Here is a 17,807-nt window from a genome sequence, read left to right on the forward strand (position 1 = left end):
TAGGTCTACAGTTATGCAGTACTGTAATTTACAGTTTTCAACTTAACCTTTACGTTCAGGTGCCATGTCTCTGGAAACAGAATAACTGATTGAATGAAGAGAATAATCCTACTAACCCTATCATGTGTCGAATATAATTTCACGATCGCGCAAACCTTGGACCCATCAGACGGGTTAAATTTTATGACTTTTTTATCCACCCGCTTCCAGCTGACAAGGGGTAGCCGGCTGGGCTAGTGGTAGCCTACGAGACCCTTATTGTCTTCTTTCATGTTAAGGAATTTCTGTACTAAATTTTACATTTTTATAACACATTAGGTCTTGAAATCCAAGTTCTGCCCGCAGTCAGGAGGTAAAGCAAGCTTTAGGACTGTAAAACAGCTGTCCGTGTCCGTGTCTGAGAGTGTCCGTAAACGAGAGTTAAATTTATCAGTATTTCTGTATTATTTTAGTTGGGACATTAAAGTCTGTCCGTATATGAGGAGTGTCCATATCTTGGGGATGTCCGTAAGGAGAGCTTTCACTGTACAGGGTGTTTTCGGGCAAGTGTTACAAACTTTCAGGGATGATGGGGAATGCACATGTATGAATTTGAGATAAGGAACCATGGTCCGGAAATGACTGAGTCGAAAGTTACAAGCAAAATTCCCCTCCCCCTTTCGCTGTTATTTATACTCGCTCTAACATCTTTGGTCATATCGCGAGTTAATCTTTGGTTGAAATCCGAAGGCCTGTGTACTATTGTTGAGACTGGTTCTATTGTTGTGAACTAGTTGGCGACTGTATATATGTTACTGTGAGTTGAAACAGGCAAAAAATGCAAAAAAAAATGTCCTAACAAATGTGTCTTAAAACACTCAGTTTATCACATAACATATTGTGAATTTTATTAGTAACAACAATGTAATTTATTCGTCACAACAATAATTCTTTTCTACAATTCACCTTAAACGCTCTCGTCAACAATAGAATTTTCACTCAACACAGTATTCGTTATAGCACTCCACTGACGGCAATGACAATTTACTTGGACTACTACGAACAACAATGAACTGTTAATCTTAACTAATATTTACAAAGCACTATTTACAAATCAGAACTATCAGTTCTCAGTTCACAGTTCTTCTAGCTTAGTCACTCGTGTTCACAGTATCTCGAACCACAGACCTTCAGAGACAGTTCACTGTACTCGAACTCAGGTCCCTCCAACTGCGGTCCACTGCACTCGAACTCAGGTCCCTCCAACTGCGGTCCACTGCACTCGAACTCAGGCCTTCGGATGCTGATACAGTTGCGGACGCACACTCGAGTCGAACTCCGGTACACAAGACTGGCTTGCTTGCTCTGGCTTTCTCACTGACTGGCTGACTAATCAACTGAAAACTGCTCGAGTTCGCTGGCGTTTCTTCTTTTATAGCGAAATCATAGTTGCGAGAAATTTCTACAGGTGTGCAGAGAATTATCTGGATATCTCCACTTCGACGCACTTCTCGAAGAGTCGGGAGGGTCCGACCCCCCTTTTCCGTACGCAGCAGTTGCGCGCGCACACTCTCCCTCGTCGGGTAGGCCCTTTCCCCTCTCGCCGCGCGCCGTCCCTCAGTGCTCCGTGAAGCCCGCGCGATCTGCTTTCTTGTGGGACGCTGGTTGTGAGTTCGAATCTCACGTCGCTGTCACAATATAAATACTAAAGCGGCTATGTTTCTGGCTTACTAGAGAAAAGATGCAATTTCATCAAAATCCTAGCCCTAGCAAGTACTATATCATTAATAGACCTGCAGGTAGTAAAGATATTACTTTCATTCAGTGTCTCCGAAATTAATTTGTGGTGAAAAAAGATGTCCCTCCTTGGTAGATCTAAAATCTGGTAAACGTGGTATAGAACAACGCAATGAAATGTAATGTGTAACTTAAAATTCGAAATATTAGCTCTTGTCCCAGCTAATCTGCGCTGTACTGTAGATACCAGCACGATGCCCTTGTCTTTGGAACACTCGGTGGTAGTCTATACAAAGGTAAACGAGAATCAGCCTTTGATGTTGAATTGCATGCATTTCCCCGGTACAGGAAATGGTTTAATTAGCCACTAAATAAACCAGACAATTTGTTCATTCTTGAAAGACTGCAGATGGCGCTCTTGCTCGGCGCATTATTAATGACTCAGACCAGATAATTCGTCATGTATAATGCATGGATTAACGGAGACCACGTAAGTTAATTATTTCTCTAGGACGCCGCCGTCTCCAGGGACTACTCCCCCTCGCACTTTCTTTCTGTTAGCATTTTCCGGTCTTTGCACTGCAGCTGAAAGTGGCGCTGCATTGAAATAGAATATTTTAATTGACTAGAAAAGAGTAGAACAGCATTGTCCTGTTTGTTAGTAATTCTGTAATAACCCCCACAAAAAGTTATGCACCTTAATCTAAAAATAAAAAGTCTCTGTTCTACGAAACTGAATAAGAAAGGGAGGCAATCATCTCTCTTTTAATGATGAACACGTTAAATGAGAGAGGAAATAAAACTTTGGTATGTAAATGTCTTTCTTTTAATAATGAATAGGTTAAAGGACAACGGAAATACAAACGCTGCGTGAAAATATATTTTTTTAATGGGGAATTAGGTAAGTGTTGGTTGACATAAAATTTCGGAGGGCCAATATCTTCTTTGTATTGGTGAAGAGGCTAAATGATACCAGAAATAAACTACTACTACTACTTATTGGCTTTTAAGGAACCCGGAGGTTCTGGGACATTTTATAGACTCCAGTTTAACATGGGATAAGCACATCGAGTACATATGCACAAAGCTATCAAGAGTTTTATATTTGTTAAAGAAATTAACGACTTGCGTTTCTCAAAATTATTTAAGATGTGCCTACTTTTCTTTCTTTCAGTCGATAATTCGATATGCCCTAATTTTCTGGGGAAATGGAACCAAAATTGGAAGCGTCTTGATTTTGCAAAAAAAGGCCATTAGAATTATATGTAAATCAAATTATCTGGAACATTGTCGGCCACTTTTCAGACAATCACGGATTTTAACAATCATAAATTTGTATATATATGATCTAGTACTTTACACTCGACAAAATATCGACAATTACTCATTAGTGGCCAATATACATGATCATGAAATTAGAAATAGCGAACAAATTAATATTCCATATTGTAGATTACACAAGAGCAACACAAACTTTTTAATTATTGGGATGAAATTATATAATAAGCTCCCTAGTCAATATTATAAATTACCAATCAATAGTTTCAAAACTCGATTTTACAATTGGTTATTAAATAATCCCTTTTATTCTGTTGCTGAGTTTTTCAACACAAATTTGTATGAAATTATATTTTAATAAATAAGTTTTAATTGCAATTTAGTTAGTTTTCTTCAATTTAAGAATTTCAAATTATTTCATGTTTTCATTGTATTACTTAAATTTCACTGTTTCTGTTATTAGTGTTTTTTAAATGTATTTATATGTTTTTTTTTCAATGTATTCTGACGAATCCTAAAACTGTATGTCTAATGGCCAAATGAATTGAATTGAATTGAATTGAATTGCCGCCCTCACATAAGCCCGCCATTGGTCCCTAATCTGAGCAAGATTAATCCAGTCTCTACCATCATATCCCACCTCCCTCAAATCCATTTTAATATTATCTTCCCATCTATGTCTCGGCCTCCATAAAGGTCTTTTTCCCTCCGGTCTCCCAACTAACACTCCATATTCATTTCTGGATTCGCCCATACGTGCTACATGTCCTGCTCATCTCAAACGCCTGGATTTAATGTTCCTAATTATAAAAAAAATAAATAAAAAATAAAAACTTAGGAAAATATCTTTATTATAATGCTGAACACGAAATGGAAATATAAAAATTGGAAATTTATCTTTTGAAGAGGTGGAAAAATTCAAATACCAGTAACAAATATAAATGATACTCGGGAGGAAATTAAACACAGAATGAATATGGGAAATGCCTGTTATTATTCGATTGAGAAGCTTTTATCATCCAGTCTGCTGTCAAGAAATCTGAAAGTTAGAATTTATAAAACAGTTATATTACCGGTTGTTCTGTATGGTTCTGAAACATGAACTCTTACTTTGAGAGAGGAACAGAGATTAAGGGTGTTGGAGAATAAGGTGCTTAGGAAAATATTTGGGGCTAAGAGGAATGAAGTTACAGGAAAATGGAGAAAGTTACACAACACAGAACTGCACGCATTGTATTCTTCACCTGACATAATTAAGAACATTAAATCCAGACGTTTGAGATGGGCAGGGCATCTAGAACGTATGGACGAATCCAGAAATGCACATAGAGGGAAAAAGACTTTTGGGAAGGCCGAGACGTAGATAGGAAGATAATATTAAAATGGATTTGAGGGAGGTGAGATATGATGATAGGGAATGGATTAATCTTGCTCAGAATAGGGACCAATGACGGGCTTATGTGAGGGCGGCAATGAACCTCCGGGTTCCTTAAAAGCCAGTAAGTAAGTAAGTATTATTATTGATCATTTCTGTAGGTCTAATCATACTACAATATGAAATAACAAAGCAGAGTGAGAGGAAACTTGACTACTGCGAATAGGTCATTAATGTGATTGGGGATGCGGTATACTTGGGGCTGGAATTGAATATAGCGAGTCGCGCGACAATCCTACAAATTCTGATTCAGGGTCGCCGCCACCTACAGAATCTTGTGTAAATCTTAATCTCTACACACGTAAGGAAGAGAAATGTTTGAGTCCTCCGATTGTGGACTCCAGCGATGCAACAGGCTGACGCTATTTCAGGTAGACTAGAAATACAACGAGAACATTCTCTGCTTCTTGCTTCTCTTCCACATAATAGTACCATAAAATCCATTAGTGTTATTGGTTCTGTGTCGTTGTGGTATGAGATGTGGGAAGAGGAAGATGTGCAGCAACGTAGAGAGAGAGAGAGAGAGAGGATAAATCTGCGAAGAGCAGCACCACAAGACTTCAGGAAGGGGACTTCCATTATTCAGAAGTTGTCTAGCTCGTGATTTCATTAAGTGTACCCTCTTCCTCAAGTGGTAACCCCTACATGCACCCCTTACACCCATATATCTTCTACTTGAACGTTTCCTTCTGTCACAGGTTCTTACTTTTCTTTAAGCGCGACATTCACACTCGCAATCTGGTACAGGAAATTGCTGTTTCAAATTTTTCACGAGTAGAGATGGCCGATATTTCACAAACGGATATTTTGTCACAGGTATTTTTTTTGTCACAGATAAACCTGTGACTGATGACGCGAAATATCTGTGACAAAATATCGCTATCGAAATCTGCTCCGTATTCAGTACTCTGTGAATGATATTTTCTCCTCTACGTCGTAGGTTTGCGCGTGCGCATGATACAATATCAGCAATCTGGCGGTAGTTTCTCCATCTTATTATAAATGATGTGGTTATTACACGATTTAAATAATAACACCATTGGTTACCAGTACTTAATCTTGTGTAAAATCCTGTCTGAACAACTGTTTTGTTTTGTAATTATGTTCCAATGTTTTTCCGAATACTTATGTTTCGTAAATTTTTATTCTATGACTGAATATTATAATGTTTATCCATTATATTATATACAATAAAAAGGATCAATTTTTAAAACATCATCATCATCTTCCTAACAAGTATTAGGCCAAGTGGCCTGTTACGGTCTCAAACTAGAATTTTCAGTCCATCTCTTCTTTGGACGGCCTAGAGATCTTTTGCCATATGGATGGTAATGAAGCAGTGCTTTTGGAATTCTGCATCGATTCATTCGTTCGAGATGACCCTTCCACTGAAGTTGATATTTGCTGATGAACTGCATAATGGGTTCTATTTGAAGTTCTTGCATTAGGTCCTCATTTTTTTTATGATCCCAGCGAGTATATCCAGCTGTTGCTCTCATCTCACTTGCTGTTATTCTACTGACATCTTTATTCTTCACAGTCCACGCTTCGCTACCATAGCTTAATACTGGCTGTGCTAAGGTTTTATACAAGCCTATTCTTGTGCGTCTTTGTACTAGTGAGGGTTTCATGATTTTATTAATGATCCCCATTGTTTTATTATATTTACATATTTTTTCAGCATTATCTACTTCATCATAAGGTGATAGTGTATAGCCAAGATAAGTGAAGGTATTTACTCTTTCTATTATTTTATTATTCAAACAGATTTTGCTTGGTACAGGGAATTTCCCACAAAATGACATGATTTTCGATTTTTCAATATTAGTTTCCATGTTATATTTTTCACTGACCTTATTTAAATTGTGTACTGAATATTGTAAATCATCTTCAGTTGATGCCATGAGAACTAAATCATCAGCGAAAAGTAAAGCATCAAGCTGCAAATTTCGATTAATTGGAATAAATCCATGTCGTGTCTGTCGCCAATCTTGAATGATTCTATTTATATATATAATAAACAGAAGTGGTGAAAGGCCACAGCCTTGTCGTACTCCACTATAAATGTGTCGCCACTGTGAAAGTTTATTGTTGCTTCGAATTGCTATGATGGTTGTTTTATATATATTGTAAATATTTTGTATAATCTGTTGAGGTACTTGATCATCTGCCAAAATCTGAAGTAATTTATTCCGATTGACTTTATCAAAAGCCTTTTTAAAGTCAATGAATGCCATATGCGTTTCTAAATTAAATTCTCTATGTTTCTCAACCAGTAATTTCAAAGCGAAATATCCATCACAACAGGATCTTCCTCGACGAAAACCATTTTGTTCCTCACTGATAATATTGTCGTAATACTTATTGAGTTTGTTTTTCAAAATATTTGCATAAATTTTATATCCTGCTATTTTAATTTTTAAAACGATTAGGAAAATCATACAACCTCAATTTCTCCATAAACAACTACATTTTAAAATTATCAACTGGTTCAATATTTACAATATAACCTCTTGGTACATGAGGTTAACTTTCGACATGTTACTGTTCAGTTAGGTAAGTATTTATTTGTTAATGGTACATTTACATAATTTCTTTGTTGGATTTCCCCATATAAATCACTGATGCGTGGCGTGTATAGAGAAATCGTGTTCACATTGCACTGCTCTTCAATATTTCCTGTTAATTTTTATCGGTGTGACAAAATATCGGTGTAATTCATGCATATTGTGCTTACGTATCGATATAAAATATCGGTGTGACAAAATCACTAATAAAAGTCACAGATATTTAATTGTCACAATCACAGTTGTCACAGATACTTGAAATTATCGTTTAAGCTGATCTCTAGTCACGAGACACCGACCGACGTAGATCCAAGGCAGGCAGCGCTATTATGTGGATTCGAGTCCCGATTGCTATGATTATTATTTAGTTCGGTTTCTCCCCTACTGTAAGAGTAGACGCGGGCTTCAAATCGCGCGATTATTTAGCCGCAAAAGTGAAACGCGTGGTTTTAAATCTGAATTCACGCACATAAATAGCTGCGATTAAAAAGATACAACCAGGGGCCCGTTTCACAATCGTTGCAAATTACAAATTAACAATTTACAAATAACAAGTAAAAGATTACAAATGATTGTAAATTGTGTTTCACAATGCTATTTTATTAGTTTGTAAAGTCTGATTAACTTTACAAAATCAGCTAATAGTAATATGCGTTACAAGAGCGGTATGTTGAAGTTTTCATGTTCGAGGAAAAGTTTGAAAAAGCGAAACGTAGTTGAGCTTTTTTAATTTCCGAGATTGAAAGAAAACATACCGCTCGTGTATCGTACATTATTTTGTGCGAAGATCGTTTATTACATACCTGAAAGAGGAATTTCTAATTAGTTGCAATGAAATCTCCATCTTGATTTCTGTTCAATGACGGCAATTTTGGAAAACAAAAATATCTATCTTCAACATTGTTGCTTTAAAATGTTTTCTGTGTTTACTATACTCCAGCAGGCCGTGATATACGTCTGTCTTTTTTTTTCCCCCAGTCTATAAATGCGAACTTAAAACAAACGGCTTCCTTAATGTTACATGCATCACGAAATGCAGTAAGTTTAGTCAAGTTGTAGAGTTTACTTAATTTTTGCAAATATTTAAAAACAATAATTAACAGTGCAATTTAGGTGAAATTGCAGTGGTAAGTTTCCAATTTATAATTATTGCTATATTGAACGTCTCTAAAAGTAATATGTTAAAAGCCTAAAGCAGTAAAATGAATGTCGCGCTTAAGCGGTAAGAAGAGGGAAATTGTTAAGTGTGTTCGGTTGGGAATACTGAATGTGGAATTTTAGACTTTCCGTGGATTGGTTTTGTGCGGAAACCAAGCAAATACGCACGATCTCGCACAAAGAAATTTACAAATACGCATTATTGGTTACATAATATCGCCAACGACAGTTTACAAAAATCGCTAAGGAGCAGAGCTAAAGTCGCTGTATTTTTAATACTATCGATACATATGTTTATATTTTGTACTAAAATAGATTATTCTAAGCTTGCTGATCCATATTTCACCAACAGAATATATAAAGTATTGTTAAAAAAAATTAAAAGTATTTAGATTTTTATATATTGGCGACAATGGAGTTTCATGTGATGTGATTGGTCGAGTATACTAATACGCCTATTACTTAAATGACCAAAGTTAGCACAAAATTCAGTCAAATAAGTAAATAACAGATTTGGTCCACGTACTAATATGCAATTGATAAAATAATTACGATGTCTAAACACAAAATCAGGTTAATTTTTTGTGTTGATCCATCAGTATTTATTAATGTTCCATCCCTAACCTCACAAACATTAGTGATCCCATTAGCAGCATAAAAATTCTGTGCTATAGTAAATAACATTTTGGTGATCAAAAACCTGCCCCGAATTTAACTCTTTTAACAACATCAACTACCCTGTGGGCACTTTTGCACACTGATATCTTAGAAATTCCGTGCTTATCTGCTAACCCACGGAACTGACTGGTGACTGCATCCAATGCAAAACAATACAGTTTTCGCTTTGAGGTTAGGGAATCACTTTTCTCTTTTGAATGTTGGATATATGATGTCCCATATCTTGTAGGAGAGATTCCAGCGAAACGGGACTCGAAACGACTTCAGAATACCGCGTAAGTAGTGTCGCTATTGCATTATTGAATTATTTATTTTTGGTGCAGGGAACTTCTTTATTAAGTGCGAGTATTTATTAAATACAGTCTTCGTATATAAATACTTACGCGGAATTCTGAAGTATAGCGCGGGACTCATTCGAAACCTTTCATTAAATTTATGCAATGATACGAACGTGTTATTAATTCTTGCCCGGAGAATTTTACGTATATGTCTTCGTTTGATTAGGCCTAAATTCAATATCTTCGTCTGAGTCATTAGAACTCCTTAATAACATCAAAACTGCTTTAGTTTAATTCTTAATATTATCCAGTTACTCAAAAATTAATTTAATAAGTATTTCTTTATTGTATTTACCAGCCGTACCCGTGAGCTCCCCTGCACCCGTTAGAAATAAATATAAAGTAATTACATAATTAAAATAGAACATTTGATCCAGGGAACATTCGTGTTTGATAGAAGGATAAATCGTTTAATATGTTACTTAATTTAAATTGTGTTTAAACAATTAAAATGCCATCATTCGGTCCAGAGAGCACTCATTTGGTGCAATGACAATTTCTTTAATATGTTTCTTAATTGTTATTACATGCAACCATAGTTTATATTTATTTATTTAATGTGTATATTTTATTTTACTTGTTATAGGTTCCCATTGAATTATGGTAATAATTTTAACCCTTGTTTTCTACGTATTCAGTAAATGGCGCTTGGCCCACTATGGTTCTGAACCCTTCAAATAACTTAAATTATATTATATAATATTACATATTATATTATATTATATTATATTATATTATATTATATTATAGTATATTATATTATATTATATTATATTATATTATATTATATTATATTATATTATAATATATTATATTATATTATATTATATTATATTATATTATATTATATTATATTATATTATATTATATTATATTATATTATATTATATTATATTATATTAGAAGTTACTGTAATAACATTATAGCATTATGTCCATCTAGAGAAACTACACTTTCCAATGGTGAAATAATAATTAATTATACAAATAGGTTAATTTAGCTTCCGATATTACTTCATACAAACATAGATACATTCTCTGTAGGCTATCTTTCATAGCTTTCGATTGTTGCTCTCCAAGGCCCGGCAGTTATTTTAATTTTAAAACTCATTTATCTCATTAAATATCAGTCCTATCAAAATTTTTCAAGGAATAAAACTTATCGCAAATTAGTTTTAAAGAATCTTTTGTTATGTAATATTTTTCACAAAACTAAATAATAAGCGAGATATTTCGATTTATTTAATTCAGGCCCCTTATAACCCCCCTTTTAAATAATGTATTTTGAATGCCATGTAGCCTAAAATCTAAGTTACAACGAACTTAATCTACATGCCAATTTTCATCGAAATCCGTTCAGCCATTATCGCGTGAAAAGGTAACAAACATACAGACAGACAGACAGACATACAAACAAAAATTGCAAAAAAGCGATTTTCGGTTTCAGGGTGGTTAATTATATATGTTACCAGAAAAATTTCGGCTACAGATTTATTATTAGTATAGATTCATAATTTGTTGCAATATCAAACTTTACACATCTCAGAGGTATTGTAGAAAATGTGCTAATTTCACAAGTAAAATTTACACGTTTGTAAAATTACTCTTTATTGTGAAACAGAATACTTGTAAAGTAAGCAAAATTTAATTTGTAAAGATTTGATTTCCTTTGTAAAGTTCAACATTACAAACAAAGATTGTGAAACAGAAGTTTACAATTTACAAGCAAAGTTTACAATTTACAAAGATTGTAAACATTGTGAAATAGGCCCCAGACCTAATGAAAAGATAACATGTACAGTCTTAGAAAAAAGTTTGTCGCACAGATACTTTGGAGGCAGTGCGCATGATCAGAGGACGAGCGACCTGGTTCACAAGAGAACTAGTTGAGGTAATGAAATTAGTTTTGTCTCGTTGCAGATAGTGGCGTCTCGTGGCATAGAATTTGTCCGGGGCTACTTGAAATATATTTTGTCATGGCTGGTACTAAAACTAAAGTAATTTCATTATTGCTCATAATAGTAATATACGTTACAAGAGCGGTATGTTGACGTTTTCATGGTCGAGGAAAAGATTGAAAAAGCGAAACGTAGTTGAGCTTTTTTAATTTCCGAGAACATTAAAACAAACATACCGCTCGTGTATCGTCTTCATTTTGTGCGAAGATCGTTTATTTCATACCTGAAAGAGGAATTTCTAATTAGTTGCAATGAAATCTCCATCTTGGTTTCTGTTTAATGACGGCAACTTCGGAAAACCAAAATATCTTTCTTCAACATTGTTGCTATAAAATGTTTTCTGTGTTTACTATACTCCAGCAGGCCGTGATATACGTCTGTCTTTTTTTTCCCCCCAGTCTATAAATGCGAACTTAAAACAAACGTTAAGGTTATGTAATGATTTATTTTTCATTTTAATATTTTAACAATATTATTTATATAACATATTGCAGTAATAACATCGGCATCTGGAATCTTGTTGATTTTTTCACGGCTTCCTTAATGTTAATTGTATCAGAAATGCAGTAAGTTTCGTGAAGTAGTAGACTTTACTTAATTTTTGCAAATATTTAAAAACAATAATTAACATTGCAATTTAGGTGAAATTGCAGTGGTAAGTTTCCAATTTATAATTATTACTATGTTAAACGTCTCTAAAAATAATATGTTAAAAGCCTAAAGCAGTAAAATGAATGTCGCGCTTAAGCGGTAAGAAGAGGGAAATTGTTATGTGTGTTACGTTGGGAATACTGAATGTGGTATTTCACACTTACCGCGTATTGGTTCTGTGCGGAAAACAAGCAAATAAGCACGATCTCGCACAAAAGAATAAATAGGACACTGTTACTAAATAATACTGTTATTTCTACAAGGTCTTAAATACACCTGTAATAAATATGTGAAATTCCTTTATGCAACATTGCTTCAGAAGAACTTTTGTAATTGGTGGTGAGAAAGATGTATCACACATGCTAAGATGGGTTTCTAGCCGGTATCTCTTGCGTTCTTGTAGCGGACACTCGAATAACAGGTGGTCGACTGTGTGGGGTGTTCACAGGCACATGAAGAGCCGTTTGGGTTGTCAATTTTGAAACGTTCAAAATATAAATTAAATTTTCCGTGTCCAGTCATAAATTACGTGGATATGTAAGATGGTTCATAATTCTTTACGGTTAGTCTATCTTTAACTGTGGGAAAATATAGCGATTTTATGATTTGATTTGTACTATTTAACCACATTGGATTCCAGTCATTTAAGATGTCCACCTTCATTTGCAATTTTACATAAGAGACAGGTTGCACTCTACAGTGCAGTGACGGATTTACAGACAGTTGCGCCACTACACTCCTACCTACCATATGTAATTAGAATAGCCCATTCACGTGATATTTAATTAATCATTTTTCAAAGCAATTTCTTCGAAAATGGCATTTATATCTGTGCATGCTATTTTCAGTAGCGCAAGGAGATGAGCATCGCTTAAGCGGGATCTGTGGCTGGACTTTATAAATTTCATTTTAGAAAACAGCTGTTCGCACTGGTAGGTTGATGAATACATACCGTCATTTCCCATAACTATGGTCCTGGAACACAACTATGGTCCACGATACAACCATTCAAAGATCATTGCAGAAGTAACATATACCGTTCGTAGATAGCTGCAGTGACTTGAATTCAAACTACAGTACAGCAAGAATATAGATAAACGAGGTACTACGTTATGGAGTACAACATTTGAATAGTTGTATCGTGGACAATAGTTATGTTCCACGACCATACTTACTTACTTATTGGCTTTTAAGGAACCCGCAGGTTCATTGCCCCGTCATATAAATCCGCCATTGATCCCTATCCTGAGCAAGATTAATCCAGTCTCTACCATCATATCCCACCTCCCTCAAATCCATTTTAATGTTATCTTCCCATCTACGTCTCGGCCTCCCCAAAGGTCTTTTTCCTGCCGAGGACCATAGGTATGGGAAATGACGGTACTCATTATTTTCGAAGCAAAGTGTCTGAGCAGTGGATGTGTAGTACTGGACATCTTTTAAAAAATTTTAAGCCCCAGTAGACTTTTTATATTCTGCTTTCAAGAAGCCATCATTCTGCAAATCCAGTATCTCTAACTGCAATTCTGGGATAACATTTTCAATTTAAACATGAAAAGGAGTGGCAAAAATATTGAAATCTTTCTCCATCCTTTGAAAATCACTGAATCTGTGTTCTTTGAACTTGTATAACAGGTGATCTATTTTAAGAATGCACATATTTAAGTTCTGATGCTTTTCCAATTCACTGCGGGCTAAAGCAGGGGGATGCACTATCACCTTTACTTTTTAACTTCGCGCTAGAATATGCCATTAGGAAAGTTCAGGATAACAGGCAGGGTTTGGAATTGAACGGGTTACATCAGCTTCTTGTCTATGCGGATGACGTGGATATGTTAGGAGAAAATACACGAACGATTAGGGAAAACACGGAAATTTTACTTGAAGCAAGTAGAGCGATCGGTTTGGAAGTAAATCGCGAAAAGACAAAGTATATGATTATGTCTCGTGACCAGAATATTGTACGAAATGGAAATATAAAAATTGGAGATTTATCCTTCGAAGAGGTGGAAAAATTCAAATATCTTGGAGCAACAGTAACAAATATAAATGACACTCGGGAGGAAATTAAACGCAGAATAAATATGGGAAATGCGTGTTATTATTCGGTTGAGAAGCTCTTATCATCCAGTCTGCTGTCCAAATATCTGAAAGTTAGAATTTATAAAACAGTTATATTACCGGTTCTTCTGTATGGTTGTGAAACTTGGACTCTCACTCTGAGAGAGGAACATAGGTTCAGGGTGTTTGAGAATAAGGTGCTTAGGAAAATATTTGGGGCTAAGCGGGATGAAGTTACAGGAGAATGGAGAAAGTTACACAACACAGAACTGCACGCATTGAATTCTTCACCTGACATAATTAGGAACTTAAAATCCAGACGTTTGAGATGGGCAGGGCATGTAGCACATATGGGCAAATCCAGAAATGCATATAGAGTGTTAGTTGGGACACCGGAGGGAAAAAGACCTTTAGGGAGGCCGAGACGTAGATGGGAGGATAATATTAAAATGGATTTGAGGGAGGTGGGGTATGATGATAGAGACTGGATTAATCTTGCACAGGATAGGGACCAATGGCGGGCTTATGTGAGGGCGGCAATGAACCTTCGGGTTCCTTAAAAGCCATTTGTAAGTAAGTAAGCATATTTAAGTTCGCGTCCTGAATATTTGTAACTGATCATAAACATGAGAAATGAAAGAACCGCCTTTCTTGTAAGTATGATATCTTCTCGATTCATATGATTCTGCGAAAGACATTGTATCACTAATGAAGCTCCGAAGTACAGCAATCCAGTATAATCCGCCACGTACACGCGCAGTATTTTCATGGAGTGGGGGAAGGGGAAGGTAGGGGGTAAGTTTGATGCTTCGCTGAGGTCTGACGTCACTGCGGCAATGCCGCAGGAATGTCCACCATTGCTTTACACGTTTGGAGACAAGAAAACGAGAAACGCAACTAATTCACGTTTGAGATCATTCCTATCTCCTATGAAATTCGGAACGTTAAATAAAATGACACATGTAGCTATGTATTGGTGTCAATGTTATTAACACACAAGTTCTCCTTGATTAATGTATTCGTGTTTGTTTGTTCGCTGCATAGATGGAATAGTAATTTTAGTTCCCGCGGTATAAGAATTTGTTTGCGTTTCGAAGCCCATTTGTATTAAATCCAAATCCATCAATATTTGAGCATTACTTCGAGTTTTAAGCCACAACTAAAATAACTAAGCCTGCAAGCTTTCATATTGTAAATAAAGCAGCGACAGTTGTCCACGCCCAGAGATATAAAACGGCTGATTTTGATTACTAAATGTGTGGGCGTGAATAAGTTGACACCTAAATCTGATGATTCTTTTCATTAGTATTTCATTGCTTTTAGGTACTGCTGCATCTTAAAAAATAATCAGGTATAATAAAATGTCATAATTTTGCAATATTTTAAGCGTGTGTAAGGAATACGAAATATATTTCCACAGTTGTAAGAAAATAAAGAGGTAAAAGGGAACATTGTTGATAATATTATATTAACTAGCCGTACCCGTGCGCTCCGCTGCACCCGTTAGAAATAAATATAAAGTAATTACATAATTAAAATAGGGCATTTGATCCAGGGAACATTCATGTTTGATAGAAGGATAAATCGTTTAGTATGTTACTTAATTTAAATTGCATCCAAATAATTAAAATGCGATCATTTTGGTCCAGAGACACTCATTTGGTGCAATGACAATTCCTTTAACATGTTTCTTAATTTTTATTACATGCAACCATAGTTTAATGTAGATTGACATCATTTATATTTAATGTGTATATTTTACTTTACTTGTTATAGGTTTCCATTGAATTATGGTAATAACTTAATTTTAACCCTTGTTTTCTACGTATTCAGTAAATGGAGCTTGGCCCACTATGGTTGTGAACCCTTGAAATAACTTAAATTATATTATATAATATTACATATTATATTATATTATATTATATTATATTATATTATATTATATTATATTATATCATATCAGAAGTTACTGTAATAACATTATAGCATTATGTCCAACTAGAGAAACTACACTTTCCAATGGTGAAGTAATAATTAATTATACAAATCGGTTAATTTAGCTTCCGATATTACTTCATACAAACACAGAAACATTCTCGGTAGGCTATCTTTCATAGCTTTCGATTGTTGCTGTCCAAGGCCCCTTATAGATGAAGTCATTTATTTTTTAATTCATTGCACGGCCTTAGATGGCAGTTATTTTAATTTTAAAACTCATTTATCTCATTAAATATTAGTCCTATCAAAATTTTTCGAGGAATAAAACTCATAGCAAATTATTTTTAAAGAAACTTTTGTTATGTAACATTTTTCACAAAAATCAATAATAAGCGAGATATTATAACCCCCCTTTTAAATAATGTATTTTGAATGCCATATAGCCTAAAATCTAAGTTACAACGAACTTAATTTATATTCCAATTTTCATCGAAATCCGTTGAGCTATTATCGCGTGAAAAGGTAACAAACATACAGACATACAAACAGAAATTTCAAAAAAGCGATTTTCGGTTTCAGAGTGGTTAATTATATATGTTAGGACCAATTATTTTTGGAAAATCGAAAATTACCAGAAAAATATAGGCTACAGATTTATTATTAGTACAGATTAAGACTAGACATGGATTGGCTTCCCAGATCAAATTACAATAACTACAGCTTACGAAGTATGATCAGATAACAGGTACAATCTGAGGAGGGAGGTTAGTGGTCATATCTTTATAACATGTGGAGGATTGAGTTCAAAGAAGGTGTCTCCTCTATGTTCTGAAGTGATTCAATGGTAAGCTCGATAGAGCACGGTAGATGGACATTGTGGAGTATGTTATGATTTCGTCTGTCTAGCAAACGTATCCCGAAGGAAGTATTTACTTCCAGATGAATAATCACACAGTACAGCTAGGTCAAGTTGTTCAGAATTGCTTTGACCTGACGCTATTGTATATATAAACAGAATGAACCGTAAGTGATGTCATTAATTTCAAGGGTTTATTCTTTGAGATATTTCAAACAGAAAAGTTTAATACAATTTTGATTGTTTTTTGCTTCCTATTCGAGATAAAAGTTATTTTGTATTAAGCATTTCATAGAGTATTTTGGGAAAACTATTGAATAAATTCCCAATACGCTCAGTCAATTTAACAGAGAGGAGGCGTTACTCCCAGGTTTTGGTAGTAACGACTCGACTCCATGAGACTCCTTGGATAGTGCAACCTGTTTGAAATGACCTTGTCTTAACTGGGCTAAACAAAATCTCTCCCAGACTACATCTACATTTGTTGATCGATGGAACTATCATACAGCCAATTGGCTAGCATATCCATCGATTCATAGAGTCATTCTATCTACGAGCCAACTGGCTAGTCTCTGAAATTGAGACAACTCATCCTGCCTAAGGTTTTTCCGTGGTTTTCCTAAGGCGCTAAGACAAATGTCGGGATGAGCCCTAAAAGAAATGGGGCACGGACCTGCACTTATATCCCCCATGAACCCCTTAATTACTCAAAATTAATTATTAATTACATCTATCTTAAATTCATAGTCAATCGACCTGTTACCTAAAAGCAAAATTGGCTAGTCTCTTATATTGAGACAACTCATCCTGCCTAAGGTATTTCCGTGGTTTTCCTAAAGCGTTAAGACAAATGTTGGGATGAGCCCTAAGAGAAATGGGTCACGGACCTATATGCCCGTACCCATAAGCCCCCCTTTTTTCTAACAAACAACTTAAAGCCCTAGTTCAGAGTATATAAATTATTAAATACATGTGCAACATCATACATGTCGCAATGAGAAAGGACAGGGAACCTTTCAATTTGCAGATTCAGAATTCACGGCGTCTCTCCTGGCGGTCTTCACCTGCCTTGTCATCGAACAACAGACGACAGAGTCTTCTCGACTTCTCCTGCACTGCGAAATGACACAGTTCATTTCAATGTGCAGATCTACACCAGCCATCTCATCCTCGT

The 17,807-nt window shown here is 35.2% G+C and overlaps 1 protein-coding gene across 1 annotated transcript in view; it reads left to right on the forward strand.

Annotated features, from left to right (window-relative positions):
* The window catches only part of LOC138696342 (lachesin-like), a 731,117-nt gene that overhangs the window by 388,381 nt on the left and 324,929 nt on the right, over positions 1-17,807 (forward strand). The gene's annotated exons all lie outside the window — the stretch shown is intronic.

The sequence above is a fragment of the Periplaneta americana genome, chromosome 1, assembly GCF_040183065.1.
Source record: "Periplaneta americana isolate PAMFEO1 chromosome 1, P.americana_PAMFEO1_priV1, whole genome shotgun sequence".
Classification (NCBI taxonomy): Eukaryota; Metazoa; Arthropoda; class Insecta; order Blattodea; family Blattidae; genus Periplaneta; species Periplaneta americana.